Source organism: Spermophilus citellus, assembly GCF_964194105.1.
Source record: "Spermophilus citellus genome assembly, chromosome: 16".
NCBI lineage: Eukaryota > Metazoa > Chordata > Mammalia > Rodentia > Sciuridae > Spermophilus > Spermophilus citellus.
Window position 1 is genome coordinate 64,851,141 of NC_138196.1, and position 20,104 is coordinate 64,871,244.

Sequence of the window (20,104 nt, forward strand, 5' to 3'; positions counted from 1 at the left end):
AGAAATCAGTATAGTAATTGAAATTCCTGCCAGCACCCACACATCCAACAAGAGCCACAACAAAACCCTAAAGCCTGTCAAGTAGGAAGATTTCCTTGTTCTTCAACAGATCCCATTGTCATTTAGATGCAAGCCACTCAGATAGCTTAATGCCATGTTCCTACTGGCATTATCATTTATTTCCACACAAATTCACTGAGGAGACCTGAACAAAATACAAATAAATCATCATTTTTTTTAATTTTACAATAATGAAATTCATAATATGCTCTTCTGTCCTCCTTCTCCAAGATGTTGTTAAAACATCCCTTTTTCAATATTTTATTCCAGGGTTTAGCTCTCCCCCCACCCCCATGTTAACTAAGCAAGCTGTTTTTCAGAGCCAAAATCAAGTTCAGTTGAGGGGCTGGGGTTGTGACTCGGTGGTAGAGCACTCACCTAGCACAGGCAAGGCCCTGGGCTCAATCCTCAGCACCACGTAAAAATAAATAAATAAAATAGGAGTATTGTGTTCAACTACAACTAAAAAATAAATATTTTTTAAAAAAACTTCACTTGAACACTGTGAACCAACATGACTAGGTCTGATATTTTGTAAAACACCAGACATGAAACTGTTCATTTAGCCAAAATTTTCCTATGCAGCCTATAAAGCTGTCTTCTGTTAAAAAACTAAATTGCATACTTTCTAAATATTTTTGCATTGTTAATTTTAATTTTATCACGTGAACACAGGCTACCTTTTGGATTGTTTCTGTTGTTTATATTCATTGGGTTTTATAATTTCCCTGTCACTTCTTGGCCACACCTACAAAGGAAGCCCACTTCTAAACTGAAAGACTTGCTATTCCAACACTACCCCAGATTTCTTTAAAGCAATCTCTGCTTCTCTGCACCATCCTTCAGCAAGGCCTCCCTGTGGGGTAAGCCCCCATTCTTTTGGTAAAAATAAATAGTGCCATAGGCTCATTGTCTTGCTTGAGGCTTCACAGATATACCATAACTATTAGTTGGAAGAAGATGACCTCAAAGAGTCTGCTTGGGAAATTTCAAAAACACAGGCTTTCAAAACCATGATTTCAATCTTAATCCTTGCTTTAGGACTTTAAATTATTTCAATCAAATTTTTTTCTCTACTCCAACAGAAAAAAAAAGGCGGGGGGGTGGGGTGGGGGAAGGCCTACAGAACAGGAAAAAAATCTTTGCCAACTACTTTTCTGACAAAGGATAAATATCTAGACTATATAAATAATTCCAAAAACTTCCCACCAAAACCAACAAATAACTCAGTCAATAAATGAGCAAATGAATTAAACAGACAGTTCTCAAAAGAGGAATACAAATCATCAACAAGCATTTTTTTTTTAAAAAGTCAGCATCTTTAGCAATTAGGGAAATGCAAGTTAAAACTATGCTGAAATTTCATCTTGCACCACTTAGAATGGCAGCCCTCAAGAATATAAATAAATGCTAGCAAGGATGTGGATGGAAAGGAACACTTATACACTACTGGTATGACCGTACATTAGTACAACCACTGTGGAAATCAGTACGGGGTTTCCTCAAAAGAGTAGGCATGGAACCACCATGTGACCCAGACATACCTCCCCCCGGTGTTTATCTAAAAGAACTGAAGTCAAAAAAAAATTTATGTAAAGGAAAAAAAGAAAAAAAAAATAAAAGAACTGAAGTAATCATTCTCTAGCAATCCATGCACCCTCACTCTGTAGGTTTTCTCCTCATGCTCCTAGTTGTTTCCTTTGCTGTATAGTTTCCTTATTTGTGACAGTTTCCAAGAATCTGCAGGATAAAGGCCCATGATAGCTTTTTAATTTGATGTAATCCCATTTAGTAATTCTTGGTATTACTCCTTGCGTTTTAGGAGTCCTTAGTGAGGAAGTTGTTTCCTGAGTCTTTTTGTCAGAATGTTGACCTTATGCTTTCTTGTAGCAGTTGGAAAGTTTCTGGTCTGATTCCTACATCTTCTACCCATTTTGTGTTGAATTTTGTGCAGTGTGAGAAACAGGGATCTACTTTTGTCCTACATATGGATATCCATTTCTCCCGGCACCAATAGAAGTCTTTGGCACTTTTGTCAAGAATCAGATGACTGTATCTGTGTGAATTTGCCGCTGTGTTTTCTATTTGATTCCATTGGTTAATGTGCCTTTTTGTTACTATAGTTCTGTAGTATGATTTAAAATTGGGTATTGTGATGCCTCCAGCATTGCTCCTTTTGCTTAGAGTTGCTTTGGCTGTTCTAGGTCTTTTTCATATGAATTTTAGGACTATCTTTTCTAGTTCTGTCAATGGTATCTGTTCATACCCCTCAATATCAATAAAAATTCAAAAATGTCTCCCAATGATAGGAGCTTGCTCTTCCCCTCAGGGATGTACCAAAATGAAAGTAAAAATCCCAATTATATTCCATTTAAACAAGAAATTTACACCTTTTCATTATATTTATATATATATATATATACACACACACACACACACACACACACACACACACACATATGATAGGATTAGAACAGAAATTCAAACACTTGCTGCTTGTTTTCCATTTGCTCTGCAAATCCAGGCTCCTCTATCTTCTCTGCTTTGCCTAAGGCCATGGGGACACATCCCTTTGGACTTATCAGCAGGCTCCCTTGTTCTGTAGCTTTCATTTGAGTTCAGTCAATGGTGAGTACCCAGAAAAAGATAAAAAGAGGGTTGTGAGGTTAGTATGGTCCTTGGGCTCCCTCCCTGGAGGTGGGCCCCAGACTAACTGCCTATACTCCAGGTTAGAGTCCCTGGAAAATAGTCTCTTTTACACCCAAACCCCTCTCCTCACCTCTGTAGTTCTCGGGTGGTGTAGTCCCTGAGTCTGAACTATCTTAGCAGATCCTCCACAGTCAAGCCATGCCTTTATAAATGCTGCTGCAATAAATATGTCATATACTTCCCGATAGAATCCTGCCTCATACATCAAAGATGGGTTCCAATTTACCAAAGTGGCATTGTCGTTTACCTGTAAAAACATTATTTTGTTGCCATTGCTACATAGCTGTCAATGTCTTAGGATTAAATCTTAGGGAACACAGACACTGATTATTTAGTGGGGTGGTGACCCAGGCAGCTGCTACAGTTTTCTTATTTGGGACAGTTTTCAAGTCTTCACAAGATAAAGGCCCATGGGTAGGTACTGGCCACTTTCAGCACTTTATCCAAAATTTGTGAAAGAATTCTTTTCATGCTGGCAAAGATATAAAGGAAGGGGGGATGAATGTCAGCTCTTGGCTTCCACTGAAGAACAGAGAAGGCCTAGTGTTGGTCATCGCCATGTGAAACACTGATTCATCTGACAATCAGACATGAAACACAGAGGTTGTTGTTATAAATTAAAAACCAGTTTGTGAAATAGTTCATTCTGATTTTTTGGATGTGCCAGCTTAATCATTAAGGGCAGCTGCCAGGTTCTCCAGGAGTGTGTGTAGGTCTGTAGATAAGTGCCAGGCATTTTGACTGAGGCATAATACACTGGTCATCTGCACTTAGTTGTGGGTATGTGGGTTTGTTCCCACATATATGTTACTCTCTCTTAGAAGTTATTACCAGAAATCAAAATAAGGGTACCTGCAACCCAAAAAATATAGATGCACCTTCTTTAGAGACTAAAGTATATCTATAGTGAGTCATGGCCAGGATCTTTATAGCACAGAGATTTAAAAAAATACTGTGGCATAGTGAGATAGTGCCTTATATGATAACAGGGCGTTATGGTTTAGATATGACGTGGTTTTCCCCAAAAGCTCATGTGTGAAACATTGCGAGAACATTCAGAGGTTAAATTATTAGATTTTGAGAGCTGTAAACTAATTAGTGGATTAATCCACTGATGTGAGTTAACTGGTTGGTACCTGTTGGCCTGAAGTGTGTGCCTGGAGGAAGGAGATCATTAATTGGTGGAATGACTCTGGAGTTTATATTTTGTTCCTGCTGAATAAAGCACACTCCCCTCCCCAACCCCCACCTCAATTTCTCTCCCTTTCCCTCTCTCATTTCTAGCAGTCAGGCCCTGAGCTGCTTCCCTCTGCCATGCCCTTCCAACATGATGTTCTGTCTCACCTCGAACCCAGAGTTACAAAGTCCAACCATGGACTGAACCTCTTTTCCCCCTCTGAATTGTTCTTATCAGATCTTTTGTTCACAGAGACACAGGAGCTGACTGACTAAAACATTAAATTGCTCTAGAAAAGCTGAGTGGTTGCTTTATCTAACCTCACCGTGTAGTTCAGAAGCCTTTACAGCTGGTTTGTGAGAGAAATTTTGAAAAGTTTAGAGATGCAGTCTAGAAAAGCATTTGAATGTTGTGAGCAGAGCTTATTGGGCAATTCTGGAGGGAGCACACAAGATCAGAATGCCAACAGGACTGCAGACAGTGAAGACTAAACTCAGAGGTCCCAGGGGGAAGGAGGACTCTACTGGGATTTTGACTAGAGGCCATTCAGAGGCATTCTGGCAAAGAAGTTGTCTACATTTTGTTCATGTCCTGAGACTTTCTGAGACTGAATTCCAAGGTGATGACAAATCTGGCAGAGATTTAAGGCAGCACAGTTCAATAGGTTGGGGGCCTGGATGGAACAAAAAGGTAGAATAACAAGGAAGTCAAAGCAGATATCAGCTCAATTCTTCTTGAGTGGGTGCTTCAACTGCTGCTGTAATCACCTCAAGACATCACAGCCCTGCTTCTCCATTCTTCCAAAACACCCTCTGACCAGGCCTTTGATTCCAGACTGGGGATGCATCAGTGAACCTTATCCCCAAGCTCCAGCTTCTTGGACTGAGTAACTACTGGTTCCTTCAGCTCTCAGCCTGCAGACAACCATTCTGGGACCCTCCAGCTGCTGGCCATGTAAGCTAATGTAATAAATCATTGATTGATTGATTGATTGATTTCTGTTGGTTCTAGAGAACTCTGATACAAGGTCAACCCTTGTATAGCAAAACTGTACCTCTAGGACCCTCTGCATGCCCACTGGCCACTGGGTTCTTGGGACTTTCATTTATGTTATCTGATGTATAGTCTTGATAGTGTTTGCCATTTTATACTAAATCAAAATGAGAGTAGCCTTGCATTGAAGAAGTCATTGTCCAGTTTTCAAAGCCAGATCAGATTTTTTGCCTGATATAACTCTAAAATGGGCTAAGTGGGAATATATTCATTCTCTTATCCAGTAGATTTGGATGCTCAGACTCTATTATTTACTAGCTGTGTGCCTTTGGCCAAAGTATTTCACTTCACTAAGATTCGGTGACCTCATCCACAAGAGTATCCGAATCATAAAGTGAAATGTATTTAAAATATCGAGCACAGCACCTATTATATAGTGAGCACTCTGTAAGCATTAACTATTTTTGTCATTGCATTATAATGCCCCGCAAGAGCTATAAATCCGAAGGTCAAACCTAAAAGAGTGATTTTACATTATGAATGCAGTGGATGATAAGAAGTACCTGGACGTAATTCTTTTATTCTTTAAAGCTGTCTAGGGATGAGTGAAGATCATAAGATCAATTTTATAGAGATTCTACTACAAAATTCTCTAGCAAGCCAGCAAAGTTCATCTTATACACTGAAATTGAATATTTGTACTGATTACTCTAGACAAGGCAAAGAAAATGGATATAATAAAACTAGAAAAGCCAGAACCTAGAGAAACAGTTCTCGGTAGGGAATTTTATTTTAACCCTTAGATAGAAACAATAAAAAGTTAAAACTCCACTATCTATAAAAGTGTGAAAAACTTGGGTAAAGAAGACTTAAATATTCATGTTAGACATTCCTTAGCTTCAGATGCATAATTCATGGTGTTATACTTTGACAGCATACCTTTAAAAAAATGTCATGCGGCAGATTGTATTTTTTAAAGAGAAATTCAGTATAATTTCCTATCCTCTATGCTCTTCTGCTATTTGACTTGGCACTCCCCCATCAAGAGATATTTATATTTTTTTACCCTTTGAAATCGAACTGTGCCCTGCAATTGCTTCGATTAACTCAATGTGGGAAATGCAATTCTGTGCCATTTGCAGATGTGATCATTAACTGCCCTAGCAACTACTATAGATTTAAAAAAAAAAAAAGTCTAAGCCAAATGGAGAAGCCAGGTGTTGGCCCTCAGTTGACCACGGAGCTCCCGGCCCACAGCCATCATCAGCTGCCTGTGACTAGACAGCTTACCTGGATGTCAAGTCCCATCAAACTTTGAGATGATTCTATCTCCCACCTCCACTAGACTATAACCCAGGAGACTGCAGGGGAGAGCTGCCCACTGAGATCAGTCAACTCATATAACTGTTAGAGACAATAATAAACTGTTTGGTGCCAGGTCTCAGACTGCACTTGAATCACTGCAGGAGTGAAAGACCTGACAGGCTTTTAGTCAACCTCTCTCTTGGGCTGCCCGTGAGACTCGCTCCTGCTCCCCTCTTCACCAGTCTGCCTCTGCCTTGCCTGCCGCTCTGGTCTGTTTCCTTGCAGTTGGGATTTCCACCCGCTTCCTTTTCTTTTCCACAAATGTTCTTTCTGTCCTTGGATTGATCCCAGACCCCAGGGTCTCCATCCCCTCTTACTTCTTAAGTGTCTCAAATTGGGGAATGGAGGGACATGGCAGAGGCAGGGATTGTGGAGGCTGCAGAATAGCAAATGCCACCATTTTAGGCTCTGCAGAGCATGGAGAACCCCATCAGTGGTGGCCCCCCAGGCTGACAGAGGGGCCCAGTGTTGGGTCTGGTGTGGCACCGAGAAACCAGTGTGAACCAGTGAACAAGGCAAACAAGCCAGGCTGTCACCTCCCTCTGCCTGCAGGGTAAGTGGTCTGTGAGTGCCGAGGTCTAAGGAGGGGCCAGGCCACATACCTCATGATTGCTCCCCATCCCTGTCTCTTCCCTGACCCCAGGGACAGGGCTCATAGAGCATGGGGGTAGGGACTGTTCCTGATGCACCCAGGGCTGCTGGTCATGCTGTCCAGCCTGGGGTTCAAGGCCCCATAATGATATATCAAAGGATGTAGCAATTTGCTGTTCTTGCTATAAGGGGTGGGGGTTGGGGGGGGAGCCCTGGCAATATTTCTATTGGCTGTCACCCTTGATAACAACCAGTGCCAAGGTTACTAGTCCCTCCAGGATGTGGCAGCTGTTGAGCTCTCCCCAGCTCCCACATGTGTTGGGATGAAGTGTGAGTAAGGAGTGAAGGCAAAGACAAAAGCACATGGAGACAAGAACATGGCTGCAAATCATATAAATGGCTCTGTAGAGTGTTTTCAGAGGAGTGTGAAAGACAGGAATCAAAAGTAGAAATGAGCCTGGTGTGGTGGCGCAGGCCTGTAATCCCAGCAGCTCAGGAAGCTGAGGCAGGAGGATCACGAGTTCAAAGCCAGCCTCAGCAAAAGCGAGGCACTAAGCAACTCAGTGAGACCCTGTCTCTAAATAAAATACAAAATAGGGCTGGGGATGTGACTCAGTGGTCAAGTGTCCCTGATTTCAATCCCTGGTACCAAGAGAGAAAAAGTATAAACTGGAGATGTGAAGGAAGCTAAATATGGCTATAAGTATGAGGACATCTCTGGTAAGGAAGGTTGAAAAGAAAAGAGAATATTTTGGGATAAGAAAAGATTTTGTACGTTGAAAGAAGATTTTGTCCAGAAGTGAAATGACTTAATTGTCTCAAAGTAGGAAAAGAAAGATAAGGGTAAAGTCAGAAGACTAAAGCCGGTTGCAGAGAGTCTGAGTAAGAAGACATAGAAGGTTCGTGGAGGACAAAGCTCATGAAAGTAAGTTTGGCATGTGTGACGTATTGGGCAAAAAAAAAATGAAAAAGAGCAGAAAACACAGCATCAAAGAGGAAAGGGCTAGGAAGAGCATCAGGGAATGCACCACTCCTCATGAAACAAGGCGGAGATTGAGGAACAAGCAGGGAAGGGTGCTGTGGGCCCAGGACGTGACACCCTGCCCGCCTCACTGTACCTTCCTTTCCTCTGGGGCAAGCACCCACTACAGCTTTGTCACCTGGGCTGGGCATTTTGCAGTGACCTATTTACCTCCATAATTACAGGTTTCTGCCTCCATCAGAGGGTGAGGAATTTCACAGGAGCGACAATCCTGACCTACAGTGGGGAAGAAGGTCCCCAGAATATAGATGCCAAGGCCTAGGCCCATATCTGGGTGATAGGTGGCAGACAGGCATGAGCAGTGGGAACAAGAGGTCGAGGGATAGTTCTGTGGACTGGGCCTCCTGTGTTGCCCCCTCCCCACAAGCTTTCTTTTGAAAGGCAGCTTGCCTGAGGCCACTCTGGCCCTGGCTGACTTTAGTCAATAGGATTTGCTGCATTTCTCAGCAAACATCTTGTTATCTGCAGAAGAAATGCAGGCCCAAAAGTCTCCTCCCTGCTAATAAGGACAAGGTTTACCCTGAAGGAGGGACTTTTGTGACCTTTCTACAGATCAGATTCTAGCACTCAGGGAGACAGGATAATTAGAAGCAAAGTCCCCAACCCTAGAATCTATAAGAACGGATTGCCTCAGGCCAAAGGGACTCAGAGTTGACTTGGATCTTTTAACATTTCATTAAAATAGTAAAATCTCCCCTCCAAAGGATAAGAACATGTATAGTATAGACTTGAAATTCTGATGCAATCCTGCCATCAGTTGAAAGTCAAGAGGTGGACCTGGGAGGGTATGGAAACTTCCCTGGGAACCCTAATAAAATAGGAGGGCAGGAGGGGTGCACCATTCCGTTCCTCTCTAAGAGGATTCACATTATCTCCCTTCCTCCCTTGAAAGAGTTCCCCTTTCCCCTTTCTCTCCTCTATTAAACTCATGCCTGTTACTTTGTGCAACCCATTTGAAATCTTCCCTGTGTGGTCACAAGAATCAGTGGCAGAGGATATCTGTATTTACTTTGGCTCCACAGACAGCATTGCTCTGTATCATAGGCAGAAAATGAAATAGGATTTGCAGGCTTTCAACATCTCCAATTGGGAAGGACAGAGGTCCTGTGCTCAGGACAACCTGTGACAGCACATAGGGCCAGAACAATGACCCAGGGAAGGGTGGAGTACCTGGTAACTGTGCTTAAGGCCAGAGCCCTTTGGAGTGGTGGACAGATTCTAAATTGAGAAGGACAGAATACATGCCTCACTCTCTCACATGCACTTTGTCTTTCTTTTCCAAATGGGTGCCCAGATGTCCATACCCTGAGATTCACCTTCCAGAGAAATTGGGATTATTTTAAAGCAGAGTGTAAAAGTAAAATTTCTAAGCTGATTCTAAGCTGCAAAAGTCTGAGTTAAAGTGTAAAAGACTAGGGCATTGTAAAGCTTCTAGATTACAAGGCCTGGGCTAAAAGGTAAAAGCCTATTGTTACAATTCCCCTGCTATCCCCGGAACCTGTAAGTTGTTAGGACAATGCGGGAGCTGCTCAGTAAATATCTCCATTGATTCCCTGGTTGTTTAATAGCTAAGGGCTCCAGGTAACATGGCACGTACGCATATAGGCCCCAGGACCAATCAGTTTGAATGTGTGCCCCACTTGGAAGTGACCAATCACCCCTGCCCAAACTGTTCCCGCCAATGAATGGACTAATCATGTATCAGAATTGTTGTTCAATTTCCCCGCGCCTCATGATGATTTGTTCTGATGTATGCAAAGCCCACCGCCCTCTCCAAAAAGTGTACTTAAGCTCTGCTTGACCTCTGCTCTGGGCTCTGGGCTGCTCTCCCTTCCTGAGTGAGCACAGAGTCCCAACGTGTTGGAACGGATCCCTAATAAAAATCCCCCTTGCCATTGCATGAAGCTAGTCTCGTGTGGTCTTTCCTTCTCCGACGTTTCGCCGGACCCTTACAAGAGGATTTAAGAAAAGGAAATCAATTTGTTCTCTGCAATACAACTTGACCCCTACATTAAATATTGAGTCTTATTCTCTAAATGGGAAGGAAAATGGCATTTCTTCTGCTGTTTTTGTCATTGTTGTTTTTGTTGTACCAGGGATTGAACTCAGGGGCATTTAATCATGAGCTACATCCCCAGACCTTTTTTTTTTTTTTTTTTTTTAATGCAGGGTCTCACTAAGTTGCTTAGGGCCTCTCTAAATTGTTGAGCCTGGCCTCAAACTTGTGATCCTCCTGCCTCAACCTCCCAAGTCCCTGGGATCACAAACATGTGCCACCACAAAAATTGGTTACTCAAGGGTTGTTTTCTTAAGCAATTATTCAAGGACTAACCCCCAAACTCACTTAGGACTAAAGGGGGAAAAATTATCTTCTCCTTAGAGGGTCCTAAAAAGGGGGATGAACAGTGGTGATGGTTGACCCAGACTTGTCCCATAGCAACAAGTGGCCATCTGAACCAATGACTCAGTGTCCGCCATGATTGGCACGCTGGCTTCTTTGTATGTTAAGTGTATTTATAAAATGGGAAGCTTGGGAAAGCACCCTACCAAACGGATGTCTGCCAAGCTATAACTGTTTGGAAGAACAACTTTTTTCAGGTTTATGTTTGTGAGCTTTGAATTGTATCATGACTATCATCTTTGAGTAAACAGCATTGGATGTGCCCAAATACTTGGCATTGCAAACTGTGCCACTCTTATCATTATGAACTGAACATGTTTTTACTCTTATTAATTTCATTTTGATTTTTCCATGTAAAAGTGTGATATCTCTTAATATTCTCCAGAAGTATGACTTCTAATAGAATATTCTGTAGTAACTTGAGCTAATAAGCCATAACCTACCAGACAGATAGGACTCCCAGTTCTAAAACTGACCCCAAATAAATGGAAGGGATAACTGTGAATTACAAAAGTTAAAATTAATTCCCACTTCAAGACTGGTGTAACTGACCTTTTGGTTGTTCATCAACCAAAATATGGAGACCAAAGCCAAGGAAAATAAGAGAGCTAACAAAATAGCCAATATTTTGCCCTTTGCCTTCTGGGGTCAAGCAAGACTTTTCGAGGATTCACAGGATCCTTCCAGGGACCCAAAAATTCCAGTGAGTCACTCAACCTCCAAGTCAGGGCAATCATAAGAACCCTAGAGAACAAGGATAACTTGTGCACATTTTATAAAGAAGAGTGTCACTTGAAAGAGAAATGTCCCTAACACTATTAAGGCAAGCCTCATATGGTCAGTAAGACCCTGACCCATCTTGGAAGATCATAATGGGTAAGGAAAAATACAAAAGGAACACAAGAGGCTTCTCACAAGTTCCTAAAATGACCCTGAGGAGTCTCAGCTGACCTCAACAGCAGCAAGGAAAGAGGTTAATTTTGGCCAGGATAGGGTCACTTACTTGGTCTTAAACACTCAATAGGAAAGTATAACCAAAGATAAATTTACTAATGTGCAGGTAAAAGAAAAGTCAAAAAACAGTCATGCATGGATTTACAAGAGAAAAACAATGGCCCTTTCAAATGCAGTTTAAAATGTGCATTTGTACCCTTCCTACCAAAAGTAAAATGGGGTCTAAACATAAGTACCTGATAATAACCATCAACAGAGACTCATAAAATCATGTTTGTCCTGAGCTAATTCAAGTATGATCTAACAGACCTGTTTTTCAATAAAATTCTAGATCCTGGGGCTAGGGATGTAGCTTAGTGACAGAGTATTTATCTAGTATGTGTGAGGCCCTGGGTTCAATTCTCAGTACCAAAACAAAACAAAACAAATACTTTAGAAGAAAAGTCTAGATCCTGAGATGTATAAAGATGGAAAACTATTAAAGCTTACTTACCTACCTTCACCTGGCTATTACTACTGTTAGGACCTTTGGCTACCACACTTCTTAATCTCCCAGGAAAAACTGTATCTTTCAGATTGCAGTAGTCCCCTTATAACGTCCCCAGACTCTGAATTGCTCCAAAGACTTGCCTCCAGGTTAGCCCTTCTGAAATAACATATGGCAAACCATTCCTGTACAGTGACCTGCCCTTGAGATTGCTGATAGCCTGCATACCATGGTGGAGGCCCTCACTGCCTTACAACAACAGGTCAATTCCCTGGCTGCCATGTTCCTACAAAACAGGTGTCAACCTCCAGATGTCCTTAAAGTTTGCTGGGGACTATCAACTTCTCGTGCCTGAGTCCCCACTGCCATCATTATCTGTATTAAATCAAGTCACCAACCATCCAATACCTCCTCTTAGGCTAAAGGAAAGAGCCCTAAACCTACCTATCCTAACCCCTGGACAGCAACAACCAGAGAGCAGCCAAAGAGATGATCTGATGCCATCAATCCAAAGGACTTCAGAGTCCTTGAGAGGGGAGTGTGAGAGTAGATTAGTAAACAAACATAAGAAAGTGAGGCAAGAAAAGGAAATCCAGGCTCCATCCCTGGGCAGCATGAAACTGGCCATTTACACTTCTGAGGGTCACAGTTCTCTGTCAATCAAAGAAAATGTGTGGTCTGTGCTGAGGAACTTGTCAACATAGCAAAATTGGCACAGGCCACTACAATTAAGTGAAAAATGGCTGTAACTGTCCCAAGTGAATAATTCATGGGGTGAGAGGATCCCAAGCAGTTCATAAAAGCCCACAACCCAGAAAACATGAGGCTACCTCCTCTCTTAGGGGTTCTATATCACATTCTTTGGAGCATATTTTCATTTCACTAAATGAACACTTCATTCTTATTTTATCTGTGTCTCTTAAATGAAATATTTATTTTGGGGAGATAAGAATTGAGGATCCCTTTACCCAGTAGCAATCATAGCAGGGATATCCAGGCCCTAATGGTACACCTGGTTTTTTTGAGGGCAATGAGACTATTTTAGCATTATAAGTAAGGCACATATTGTACTCTTTTTAAAATAGTTTTTTAAATATCTTTTTTAGTTGTAGATGAACACAATACCTTTATTTTATTTGTTTATTTTTATGTGGTGCCGAGGATATAAACCCACTGCCTCACGTATGCACTGAGCCACAACATGGGCTAATAGTTAACAAGCCATGAGTTGGTGCAGGAGAGAAGGAAAAGGCACAGACTACACTTTTAATGCCTAACAAGCTATGAGTTAAGGCCCAAGAGTGCTTTTGCCTTTTGTCCCCATTGTAGAGACACCAAAGGCCACAGGAAAACAAATGAGGAATTACAAAGATTAACAACAAAAACCCACCTAAAATCATTAATGAAAACACCTAATTTATTTACATATTTATTTTGAGGTACTGGGGATGAACCTAGGGGAGCTTTACCACTGAAACACATTACCAGTCCTTTTTTATTTCTTATTTTGAAACAGGTTGCTAAGTCTGGCCTTGAACTTGCAATCTTCCTTCTCAGCCTTCAAGTGTCAAATTTAAAATGTTGTATGAGGTATTACAATTCAGTGTTTATATGGGAAAAAGAGAATTGTACCTTTTCTTACTATTTATAACAAATAAAATTCAAAACATTAACATTCAGACCTATACTGTAGTAAATGAGAATTTTTCTAGAAACATTTTGAGTGTAACCTGGTAATTTTAGTGGAGGCATCTAGTCAATTCCATAGTTATAATTCTTATGTGGGCTAAATTTCGGTCGGTGCTTCTTATTTTCATGGACTAATATCATGCTTTCCTCTTTCAATGTCACAGAAAGCTAGTAACATGATACACCAGTATTAGAATGGTATTTGAAAGGAAAATTAAAATTAAAATAGGAGATATTATTTCTCACACATTAGACTGGTAAATTTCCAAAAGTTTTATAATATACTTCATTGTCAAGACTGAAGAAAGTGGCACTTGAGTACTTTGTAGAACTGTAATAGATACTGGTACAACTTTTGTAGAGGGGAATTTCTCAAAGTTTAGCAAAATTACTTAGGCATTTATCTTTTGACCAATAATCCCCCTTCCAGGAATCTACTCCCAAAATAAATTGGCACAAAGCTTAGCAACACAGTATTGCTTGTATTGGAGAGGGCCCAGTCACTGACCTATTCCTGTTTTGACTTCATCTTGCCTTTGACTTTTCTTTCTTCCTTCTGAGTTGGCCTGAGCCATTCTTTTCTACAGTCACCTTTGATTCCAGGAACAACAGGTCTCATAGATAAACAACTCCTGACAAGAGTTGAAACTATGCCCAAAGCCAACATGTACCTTCTTTTTGTGACAAGGCCCCGACCTGACCAATCCTGAGATGATTTTTGATGTTCTAGTCAACATTTTTTTCATTGTGACCAAAATAGCTGAAAAGAGAAACTTAGGGGAGGAAGAGTTTGCTTTGGCTCATACTTTCAGAGGTTCAGTCCTTGATTGGCTGACTTCAGAGCTCTCAGATGGAAGTGAGGCAGACATCATGGTGGAAGGGCTTGGTAGAATAAAACAGCTCAGAACATGGCATACAAGAAGCAGAGAGAGAGCTCTGCTCACCAGGGACAAAATATAAAATATAAAAGGCACACCCCCAGTGACTTCCTTCCTCTAGTCACACCCTGCCTGCCTACTGTTGCCACCCAGTTAATCCATACCAGTAATTAATCCAGTAATTAATCCATACCAGTAATTAATATTAGGGCCTTGATATTGTTAAAGTTCTCATAACCCAATCATTTCAGTTCTGAACTTTCTTGCATTGCCCTACACGTGAGCTTTTGGGGGACAACTCATATCTAAACCATAATAATGAACCAGACCACGTCTGACTGAGATCACTTGCTTTGGCAGCTGTGCAGGCCCCCGGGCTATGCAAACCCCCAACCCTTGCCCTCATTTCCCTGTCTGCAAAACCTCAAAGCCTTGGTCAGTTCCTCAAAGACAAGACTAAGGACGTGGATTTTCCTCATCTTCTCAGTATAACTACAGTGATTAAAACTCCTTTCCTATTTTTCGTCATTATTTTTCCATTTGTTTGGGGGTTTGTTTGTTTGTTTTGTTTGTTTGTTTGTTTTTTGGTCAGGGGGATTCAGTAGTTAGACCTGAATTGTTCAATCCTCATACTCAAGCCTCTAATCTAGGACTCCAGTAACAGTATTAGCAAAAGATTGGAAATAACCCAATTATCAACAGGAAGACTGGTGAATAAACTTTGGGACATCCACTCAATTGAAGCCGCGTGTCTACAAAAATGAATAAGAAATCGGGGCATGATGGCACACACCTGTAATCCCAGAAACTCCAGAGGCTGAGGTAGGAAGATTGCAAGTTCAAGGCCAGCCTCAGCAACTTAGTGAGGACCTACGCAATTAGCAAGACCCTGTCTCAAAATACAAAAAAAAGGGGGCTGGGGATGTGGCTCAGTGATCAAGCACCCCTGGATTCAATAATCAGTACAAAAAAAAAAAAAGAAAAAACTGCATATATGTATACTACATAGAATAGTCTTTATCTTTTAGTAAAAAAAAAACAAGGTGCTGAAAATGCATATAAGATAATGCCTTTTGTAATAAATGTAAAAATGAGAATATAAATGTAAAACTATGAAATTTCTTTATCTGCAAAATTAAATACTGATTTTTAAACCAATATAAATAGTTGTGTACAAAGAGAAAGAGAAAATAGAAAGCAGGAAACAAATGTATGTGACTTTTCTGCATATTCTACACTGAAGTTTGACTTTGAAGGCATAGAGATGTTTTACACAGTAATAATAATATTAACTTTAAAAGATATCCCTAAAATTTGAAAACGGAAATGAATTTATATAATTCATAGTTTTTGGTATTTTGATTGTATAACCTTAGTAATATACTTTAAATGCCAAAAAAACTGAAAAACTACAAGATAATATAGGTTTCATTCATTAGCCTTCTTGGAACATTTTTTAATAAAATGGAATAAAGTCGCTATTCAAACTAACACTAACCCAAGTTTTTTTATGAAAGTATTTTGAAGATATAATGAAGGTCCCAGATTCATTGCTCTTAAAATCAAAATATGATCATGGTGGGCTTCACTTAATCACTGAGCCCTATAAAAGTACAATTTTCTCCAGTAGGTACAGAAGAGAAAGTCAGAGTACCCTTCAGATGTCTGGTCTGGGAAAAAGCAAACCTCCTTGTAGTAAACTTCTGGTGGCACAAGGAGCTGAGAGCAATTCCCAACCAACAGCTAGAAGAAAAATGAAGATCTAAGTTCCACAATCACAAGAGAGTTTATCCTACCAATAACCAGAGAACTTGGAAAAAGATCTGGATCCCAGAAGGGAATGGCAGCCCCAGGCAACACCTTGAGTTCAGCCTAGTAACACCTTAAGCAGAAAATCCAGTCACTCCATGCCATAACTTACAAACTTCTAAAAGCTGACAAGATAATGAACCTGTGTTGTTCTAAGCCACTAAAATTGGTAGCAATTCGCTACACAGCATTAGAAAACTAATACACTGAATGAAGAAATTGCTCATCTGTGGAGTTCATTTAAACCTTTGTAGTCAGTAGCATCATGAATAGCCTTAAAACTGTCCATGCAAAGATGATCTGGAATTTGTGTAATGGAACATTTCATTGATGACACAAAAATTATATTTGTATTTATTAATTTAATTGCATGCATATTCTTGTGGCTAACAAACATACATATTTATTATATACATATATGTAAAGTGGACACTTGAAAAATGTTTCAGAGTTGCTATGGTCTGAATGTTTTTGTGTTCCCTCCAAACTCACATGTTGATGTTGGCTTAGGAACTGACTTCCTTAACAAGACTCCAAAAGCACAAGAAGTAAAATAAAGCATCAAGCTAAAAAGCTTCTACACAGCAAAAGAAACAGTCAAGACTGTGAAGAGAGAGCCTACAGAATGGGAGAAAATCTTTGCCACGTGAACCTCAGATAGAGCCTTAATCTCCAGGGTATATAAATAACTCCAAAAAACTCAACACCCAAAAACACATAACCTAATTAATAAACGGGCAAAGGAACTGAACAGGCACTTCACAGAAGAAGAAATACAATGGGTCAACAAATATATGAAAAAATGTTCAACATCTCTAGCAATTAGAGAAAAGCAAATTTAAAATACATGGTAATTTCATCTCACTCTAGTCAGAATGTCAATTATCAAGAATACAAGCAACAATAAATACTGGCAAGGATGTGGGGGGGAAAGTCCCACATTATTGGTGGGACTGCAAACTGGTGCTACCACTCTGGAAAGCAGCATGGAAATTCCTTAGAAAACTTGGAATGCAACCACAATTTGATCCAGTTATCCCACTCCTCGGCATGTACCCAAAGGATTTAAAATCAACATACTACAGCGATGATGCCACAACAACGTTTATAGCAGCTCAATTCACAACAGCTAAACTACGGAAGCAACCTAGGTGCCCTTCAACAAATAAATGGATAAAGAAAACATGGTATGTATACACAATGGAATATTACTCAACCATAAAGAGAAATGAAATTATGGCATATGCTGGTAAATGGATGCAACTGGAGACATCATGCTAACTGAAATAAACCAATCCCAGAAAACCAAAGGCCAAATGTTTTCTATGATATTCAGATGCTAACTCACAATAAGTGAGGAATAGGGAAGAATAAGTACTTTGCATTAGACAAAGGGGAATGAAGGGAAGGGAGGGGGAATGGGAATAGGCAAGTCAGTAGAATGACTTGGACAATACATTCCTACGTTCATACATGAATATACAACCAATAGAACTCCACATCATGTACAACCTGAAGAACGGGAAGTTATAGTTCATTTATAAATAAAAATTTTTTTAAAAATTCACGTTGAAATCCTCACCTCCAAGGTGATGGTGTTAAGAGGTAGGACCTTTGGGAGGAATGCCCTTATAAAAGAGGACCTAGAAGGATTCTTTGCCATCACCGTGGAAAAACACAACTGTAAAACGTCATTTATGAACCAGAAAGCTGGTCCTGGCCAGATACCAAATCTGCTGGCACCTTAATCTTGAACATCTCAGCCTCCAGAATTGTAAAAACTAAATTTCTGTTGTTTATAAACTATTCAGTCTATGCATTCTTTAAGAGCAGCCCAAACAAATTAAGATATTAATCAATAGAAGAAACTTAAAATATTTTAAATTCCATTTCATGAGTATATGAGTTTATGAAGCCAAAATTTCATGAAATAAGCTCTTTCTGCTAACTGCCTAAGATAATACCTAATTCTGTAATTAAATAGTTTAATTCTAATATCTTAACATTTAATGGGGGAATCAAATGCTAAATAAGCCAGGAAACATGGAAAATTTTAAATTACTACATCTGAAGTTACATGGATTGTATATTCTCAAAGAGTTCATATTTTAAAATTCATAAATCTTACATGTCATTTACTCCTTCTTTCACCCTTCCATTTTATTTTATTAAAATGGGAGAAAAAGGGAGAAATTGAGAGAAAAGACACAAGGAAAAGAGGAAATTCAGAACAGAAAGAAACAAGATGTTTGGTGAATTTTTCCTATTATCTCTAAATTTTTGAATAATGCCCCCAAAACTGAAACACCAGTAAATAGTGAAGTTCTTTCCACCATGTGAAAAATGATGAGGTAGAAAAGACCTTGGTATAGTGAAGATCTGTTGGGAAAACCAATTACATGGAGGAAGAGTAGGAGAGAGAATGGTAATAGTTAAACCTGGAGTAGTAGCCAGAGACTAGATCATGCAGAACTCCAACCGCCACTAAGCATTTTACTCTGATGGGTTTGAAGAATATCATGCTAAGCAAAATAATCCCAAAAAAATAAAGGTCAAATGTTTTCTCGATATGTGGATGCTGATCCATAATAGGGTGGGAAGGGGGCATGGCAAGAATGGAGGAACTCTGGATTGGGCAGAGGGGTGTGATGGGAGAGGAGGGGGCATGGGGGTAGGAAAGATGGTGGAATGAGACAAACATCATTACCCTAGGTACAGATTATAATTGAACAAATGGTGTGACGCTACATCATATACAACCAGAGAAATGAAAAGTTGTGCTCCATTTGTGTAAAATTAATCAAAATGCATCCTGCTGTCATGTATAACGAATTAGAACAAATTTTAAAAAAAAAAAAAGATTTAACTCTGGATTCCCAAGGGAATTATTAAAAGATTTTAAGTGGAGAGAAATATAATCCAATCTACACTTTAAAAAGTTTACTCTGGCTGCAATGTTATTAGAATAGATTCAGATTTAGAAGAAAAGGCAGAAATTTAAAATAGAGGATAAGAGAGGGATATGATAGTGACTTACAGACTGTGAACAGTAACTAGAAAGAAGTGACCATTTTCAAGATACAGGCTGAGTATACCTTATCCAAAATGCTTGACACCCAAGGTGTTTCAGATTTTGTTTTTTTTTTATGTTGGAATATTTACATATACATAATGACATATCTTGGGAATTGGACCAAAATCCAAACAGAAAATTCATTTGTTTCGTGTATACCTTGTAAACATAGCCTGAAATTTTTTCTAATTTTTATTACAATTATTAACATATTAATTGTACAAATGAATGAGATTCACTGTTATATTTCCATACATGCATGTATCATGTATCATCCATCAACCTTGTTCCCTTAGTTTATGCTTGTCTGGAAGGTCTTTATTTCTTCTTCAATTTTGAAAGATGGCCTTGTTGAGTATAGTAATGTTGGTTGCATTTCGGGACTTGAACTACATCATTCCGTGCCTCCAGATCTTTGGAGTTTCTGTTAATAAATCTTCCATTAGTCTAGTAAGTTTGCCTCTGAGTATGATTTGGCAGTTTTTTCTTGTTTAATATTTCTTTGTCCTGTGTTTTGACAGTTTAACTATATTGTACATGGAGAGGTTTTTTTCTGATCATATCTACTTGAGACTCTACATGCCTCCTAAATTTGAATGTCCATGTCTTTCCCAAAATTAGGGAAATTTTATGCCATTATTTCATTAAAGAGGTTATTTGCGTCCTCAATTTTTAGTTCTTCTTTTTCAGGGACACCTATGTGTCAGATGTTTGATTTTTTAATAGTTTCCCAGAGATATTAAATACTTTCTTCTTTCTTTCTCTCTTTCTTTGTTTGTTTATTTATTTATTTATTTATTTTTCTCTGAATGTAATATATTGAAAGACACTTCAAGCTCTGTTTGATCTAGTCTGTTATTGAGACTTTCAACTGAT

General features: G+C 39.6%; 1 protein-coding gene across 1 annotated transcript in view; it reads left to right on the plus strand.

The window, feature by feature from the left end:
- Window positions 1-4,729: 4,729 nt before the first annotated feature.
- AADAT (aminoadipate aminotransferase) overlaps window positions 4,730-20,104 on the plus strand; it is a 57,463-nt gene continuing 42,088 nt past the window's right edge. The window contains exon 1 of the mRNA XM_081269289.1: window positions 4,730-4,900. The gene's annotated coding sequence lies outside the window, so the exon portion shown is untranslated. The remainder of the gene's footprint in view (window positions 4,901-20,104) is intronic.